Source organism: Arvicola amphibius, chromosome 4, assembly GCF_903992535.2.
Source record: "Arvicola amphibius chromosome 4, mArvAmp1.2, whole genome shotgun sequence".
NCBI lineage: Eukaryota > Metazoa > Chordata > Mammalia > Rodentia > Cricetidae > Arvicola > Arvicola amphibius.
In genome coordinates, this window is record NC_052050.1 from 92030744 (window position 1) to 92037660 (window position 6917).

Below are 6917 nucleotides of genomic sequence, written 5' to 3' on the forward strand. Positions count from 1 at the left end.
ATGATAAAAGTTTTGGAGAGATTAGGGATACAAGGGTCATTCCTAAATATAATAAAAGCTATTTATAGCAAGCCGACAGCTAACATCAAATTAAACGGAGAGAAACTCAAGGCTATCCCACTAAATTCAGGAACACGACAAGGCTGTCCACTCTCTCCTTATCTCTTCAATATAGTGCTTGAAGTTCTAGCAATAGCAATAAGACAACATAAGGGAATCAAGGGGATTCAATTTGGAAAGGAAGAAGTTAAACTTTCATTATTTGCAGATGATATGATAGTATACATTAGCGACCCCAAAAACTCCACCAAAGAACTCCTACAGCTGATAAACTCCTTCAGTAACGTGGCAGGTTACAAGATCAACTCCAAAAAATCAGTCGCCCTCCTATACACAAAGGATAAGGAAGCAGAGAGGGAAATCAGAGAAGTATCACCTTTCACAATAGCCACAAATAGCATAAGATATCTGGGAGTATCTCTAACCAAGGAAGTGAAGGATTTATTTGACAAGAACTTTAAGTCTTTGAAGAAAGAAATTGAAGAGGATACCAGAAAATGGAAGGATCTCCCCTGCTCGTGGATTGGGAGGATCAACATAGTAAAAATGGCAATTCTACCAAAAGCAATCTATAGATTCAATGCAATCCCAATCAAGGTCCCATTAAAATTCTTCACAGAGATTGAGAGGACAATAATCAACTTTATATGGAAAAACAAGAAACCCAGGATAGCCAAAAAAATCTTATACAATAAAGGTACTTCTGGAGGCATTACCATCCCTGACTTCAAACTCTATTACAAAGCTACAGTATTGAAAACAGCTTGGTATTGGCATAAAAACAGAGAAGTTGACCAATGGAATCGTATAGAAGACCCGGATCTTAAACCACAAACCTACGAACACCTGATTTTTGATAAAGGAGCTAAAAGCACACAATGGAAGAAAGAAAGCATCTTCAACAAATGGTGCTGGCATAACTGGATGTCAACCTGTAGAAGAATGAAAGTAGATCCGTGTCTATCACCATGCACAAAACTCAAGTCCAAATGGATTAAAGACCTCAATATTAATCTGAACACATTGAGCTTGATAGAGGAGAAAGTGGGAAGTACTCTACAACAAATGGGCACAGGGAACCGTTTCCTGCGCATAACCCCAGCTGCACAGACATTAAGGGCAACATTGAATAAATGGGACCTCCTGAAGTTGAGCAGCTTCTGTAAAGCAAAGGACATTGTCACAAAGACACAAAGGCAGCCTACTGACTGGGAAAAGATCTTCACCAACCCTGCAACTGACAAAGGTCTGATCTCTAAAATATATAAGGAACTCAAGAGACTAGACGGTAAAATGCCAATTAACCCAATTAAAAATTGGGGCGCGGAACTGAACAGAGAATTCTCAACAGAAGAAGTTCGAATGGCCAAAAGACACTTAAGGTCATGCTCAACCTCCCTAGCTATCAGGGAAATGCAAATCAAAACAACTTTGAGATATCATCTTACACCTGTCAGATTGGCTAAAATCCAAAACACCAATAATAACCTTTGCTGGAGAGGTTGTGGGGTAAGGGGTACACTCATCCATTGCTGGTGGGAATGCACACTTGTGCAACCACTTTGGAAAGCAGTGTGGCGGTTTCTCAGGAAATTCGGGATCAACCTACCCCAGGACCCAGCAATTCCACTATTGGGAATCTACCCAAGAGATGCCCAATCATACAACAAAAGCATATGCTCATCTATGTTCATAGCAGCATTATTTGTAATAGCCAGATCCTGGAAACAACCTAGATGCCCTTCAGTGGAAGAATGGATGAAGAAACTGTGGAATATATACATGCTAGAATACTACTCAGCGGTAAAAAACAATGACATCTTGAATTTCGCAGGCAAATGGATGGAAATAGAAAACACTATTCTGAGTGAGGTAACCCAGACCCAAAAAGATGAACATGGGATGTACTCACTCATAATCGGTTTCTAGCCATAATTAAAGGACATTGAGCCTATAAATTTGGGATCCTTGAGAAGATAATAAGAAGGTGAACTCCCAAAAAAAGATATAGTAATCCTCCTGGATATTGGAAGTAGACACGATCGCCAGGCAAAATTGGGAACTTGAGGGTTGGGCAAGACTGGGCCAAGGGAAGATGGGGAGAGAAAAATGTGAAGGAGAGAATGGGGGGAGCTCGGAGGAATGGGATGCTTGGGATATAGGAAGGGTGGATATGGGAGCAGGGAAGCATATATCTTAATTTAAGGAGCTACCTGAGGGTTGTCAAGAGACTTGACCCTAGAGGGGTTCCCAGGTTTCCAGGGAGACGCCCCCAGTTAGTTCCTTGGGCAGCTGAGGAGAGGGAGCCTGAAAAGGCCAGTTCCTATAGCCATACTGATGTATTTCTTGCATATCACCATAGAACCTCCACCTGACGATAGATGAAGAAAATGACAGAGCCCCACATTGGAGCACCGGACTGAGCTCCCAAGGTCCTGATGAGGAGCAGAAGGAGGGAGAACATGAGAAAGATAGTCAGGACCGTGAGGGAACCTCCAGCTGGCGACAGATGGGGAAGGTGACTGAGCCCCACATTGGAGCACTGGACTGAGCTCCCAAGGTCCTGATGAGGAGCAGAAGGAGCGAGAACATGAGGGAGAAAGTCAGGAACGTGAGGGGTGCGTTCACTCATGGAGACGGTGGGACAGAACTAATGGGAGATCACCAACTCCAGTTGGAATGGGACTGATGGATCATGCGACCAAACCCGTCTCTCTGAATGTGGCCAACAGCGGGGGCTGACTGAGAAGCAAAGGACATTGGCGCTGGGCTCTGATTCTTCTGCATGGACGGGCTCTGTGGGAGCCTTCTCAGCTTGGTCGATCACCTTCCTGGACCTGGGGGGAGTTGGGAGGACCTTGGACTTAGCATAGAGTGGGGAACCCTGATGGCTCCTTGGCCTTGAGAGGGAGGGAGAGGAGGTATGGGTGGAGGGAAGGGGAGGGAAGGGGGAGAAGGAGGGGCGGGAAGGGGGAGGAGGAGCGGAGGGAGGGGGAGGAGGAGGGAAGGAGATGGAAATTTTTAAATATATAAAAAAAATGAACTATGAAAAAAAAACAAAACAAAACAAAAAAAAAACCTCAGGAGAGGCCTGCATTGACTTTACTCTAACCTGTACCACAAGGAAGGGCAACTCTGAGCTGTGGAGCATTAAGGAAAGAATTAGCACCCATGGTGTGAAGTCATCAACAGGTAAGGGTGAAGCTCCCGCTTCCTTTTGAGATAGGGCTTCACTCTGTAGCTGAGGTTGATCCTGAGCACACGACAGCCACCTTGTCACAGCTATCCAGTAGTGTGATATCAGGTGTGAACCATCATGCCGAACTCACAAACAGCTTACTAAGCAGTAATGCCAGGTGTGGACGCTCACATCTTTAATCATAGAATTCTAGAGGCAGAGACAGGCAGATCTCCCTGAGTCTGAGGCCAGTCTGCTTTACATAGAGAGTTCCAGGCCAGCCAGGGCTGCATAGTGAGACCCCGTCTTAAAAGAGGAAGAAATAAGGAAAAGTCATTATAGTTAGAACAATTAAGCAGCACGGATTATAAACAGGAAAAGAGAAAGAGCACCTGTTAGCCAGCAGCAGCAGCCGTAACTCTGGACGGTGTGTTCAATCCCATATGAGTTCTGTGGATCTTTCAGAATTAACTCAACAGATCTGCTTTCACTGTTTCCCAGTTGCACATAAATTACCTCTAAAGCAGAGCCCCAAAGTACGACTTCTGTAGCCCCTCAGGAGGGATAAGCAAATATGGCACCTAACCTTATGCCATGAAAACCATCACTGGTCCTATTGGTCATTTGTGCCCCGCTTTGCTTCTTCCCCACAAGGTCTCTTTGACCTTCTCTCTTTAACCAGTGTTCTCCTTATGTTATGACCCAGGCTTGTTAACGATATCTAAGGAGAATACCTGGAGCATTTTATTCATTCAGTTAATAGTGATTGTTTGCTTTCAAGACGGAGTTTCTGTGTGTAGCCCTTGCTGTCCTGTAACTCACTCTGTAGACCAGGCTGGCCTCGAACTCAGAAATGAAAGGCCTGCATCACCATTGCCTGGCTCAATAGTTTTAAGTATATGCTCAATCCTGAACAAAGCAATCGGTAGCTCAATACTAAAAGCTTTGCTGTCCCCTGGTTCTGAGACTGGGAGCAAAGACGAGGCATTTGGAAAGGAAGTTGCATCAGACTGAGATTCTCAGGAGACTGCTCTTTGACACATATCTAAGGGACAAGCCTGTTAGTGCCATTTAATCGGTAATGCTTTAAAAGGATCAAGACGTGTGTCATAACACATTCCATCCCAGAGCAAAAGGTGATGGCATCTCTTTCCTTCTCACCTTGAGCTTACCCCCAGATAAACTTCCCTAGAAAGCTCAAAAGCAAAACAAAACCTTACTTCCGTTCTTAAACACAATTTTCTCTTCCCATTCAAGAGACTCCAAAATAAGAGTCATGTAATTTTTTAACCCCTTAAACTCTTTCTTCCTCTCGATGTAGTCCAGCTCAAGGGAAACACACTTTTGGTCTCACAAACTCTCAAGTTTCCCTTCTGTGTGGCACATGCCCAGAGTCTGCTGCCTTTGAAAATCTCTGAAACCCCAAATCAGGTTTTTCCTTTGGGTCCTCACAAGGTCGTTTATGCCTTTTTATCACCCTGAGTTCTCCATAAGCACGAAACTGGTCTCTGGAAGTACGGGCATATTGGACACTAATGCTGCCTACTTGCAATGCACTTAATTAATAATCTCTTTGCTGGTATTCTTACAGACATTTGGAGATCACCAAGAATCCAAAAACATTTGACAGTATACATTTAGGGATAACCTATCTTTTTTTAAAAAAAGATTTATTTATTTGTCTGGATATACCTATGTAAGGATGTTGAATTTCCCCGGAATTGGAGTTATAGATAGTTTGGAGATGCCATGTGGGTGCTGGGAATTGAACTCAGGACCTTTGGAAGACCAGCCAGTGCTCTTAACTGCTGAGCCATTTCTCCAGCTCTTGAGATAACCTATTTTGTGTAGTTGACTGTACTTAGGCATTGCTAGAGAACATGAAGACAATGTTTCCACCTTCAGGGAAGTACAAAGATGGAAAAAAAAAACAGACCTTCTGACAACAGGAAGGCCACATTCTGGTTTAGCACCCCTCCCCTACTGATAAATGTGTGGCACTGAGCAAGAACAAATCACTTAATTGGTCTCAGTTGCTTTGTCAAGGAAAAGACAATATTTCAAAACAAAAACAGTTATGAGGAAAACATTACACGACTCGGTAGGCATTCAAAACCCTCATGTTCCCCGAAGGAAGACGCGAAAGGCTCCCCGAGCACAGCTGGAGCCTGAAGAGGGGCCCAGGCAGTGAGCACAGCATACAGAGGGGCAGCCGCCATACCACGACGATCCCAGACACCAGCGGTCCAAAGCTCCGCTGAGATTACCGGGAGGCGAGGCGGCAATGCCCTCCTGTCCTACTATGGGCTCCTCTAGGCTCTGGCCTGTCCGGAAACCCCCTGGATGCTTGCACAAGCACAGACCTGTAAACGCAAAAGAGTAAAGGGAGACACACCGAAGCCTCGGGAACACCCATTTCCGCTTCTGTCAGAGTGTGCGCTCAACACTGGGAGGAAAGGGTGACGTCTGTCTGCGAGAAGCCTAGCGCGGTGGCGCTCCCGCTGCCTCCGGCTGGTATTCAAGCAGAGCTGCGCGGCTGAGGGCGGTGGCTCGCCGGTGACCGAACGCGAAATGGCATCCGAAAGCCGGCCTCTCGGAGGTAACCCGGACGCTGCCGCTTTGGCTGCCTCTGTGAGCCGGTACCGAGAGGAGGTCGACCCTAGGCTACGGCGTTTCTGCCTGCCCGTGCGGAAAGTGGCTGAAGCGAAATCAAGCACCAAAGCTGACATCCTCACGCAGGGGCAACTTAGGGTCGCGGCTATTGCTCCTTCTGCACGGTGCCAGGGTACGGCCCGCAGCGCAGCATCCACCATGACTCTAGAGAAACGCCCCTGCCTTCGCTGACGCTTTTATACCCGGCCACTGCTAGCGTGAAGACTGGCCGGTGTAGTCTCAGAAATAGTTTTTGGTGATGGAGACTCAGGAAGAGGCTCTGTGCCTCCAGAGCCCCGGTGGACCACACGAAACTGACTGACCATTTATTTGAATGCTCGTAGCATGTTGAGCAAAATTTCGGAGGCCCATGAAACCTTACTTACAGGTCTAAACAGCCTTCGATGAAATACAAAACCAGTAAAATGGCACCTTAATCACCAGCTCTGCTCTCTCTTGCTTTCTCTCTTCTCCCCCCACCGCACATCCCCATCTGACAAGGTCTCACTGTGTAGCTCTGGCTGGCCTGGATTCGATTCCCAGCATCTACCAAGCGGCTCACAACCATCTATAACTGATTCCAGGGGGCTGCTCTGTGGGCACCAGGCACACAAGTGATATAGAGACAAACATGCAAGCAAAACACCCATAGACATAAAAGAGGAACAAATGCCTGGTGATGATTTGTTTTTTAAAGATATGCCTACATATTTGTATGAATACCGCCTGTGTGTGTGGTGCCAGTGGAGGTCAGAAGGCAGTGGATGCCCTGGATTGGATTCACGGACAGTTGTAAGCTGCCCTGTAATTTACCAGTCACTCTGGGGGCCTCTGCTAGTGCAGCAAGTGCTCTTAACCGCTGAACCATCTCTTAAGCCCATAGGAGTTTACTGTAGAGAGGAGCAAGTCAGGATCTTTTCTGTTCTGTTTCCTTTTGCGAAGTAGAAAATCTTCCGATCATCATGACTTTCTATTGACCTGTGCTTCCCTTCCTCACCACCCTGCCTTTGGTGCCTTCAGGAGCAAG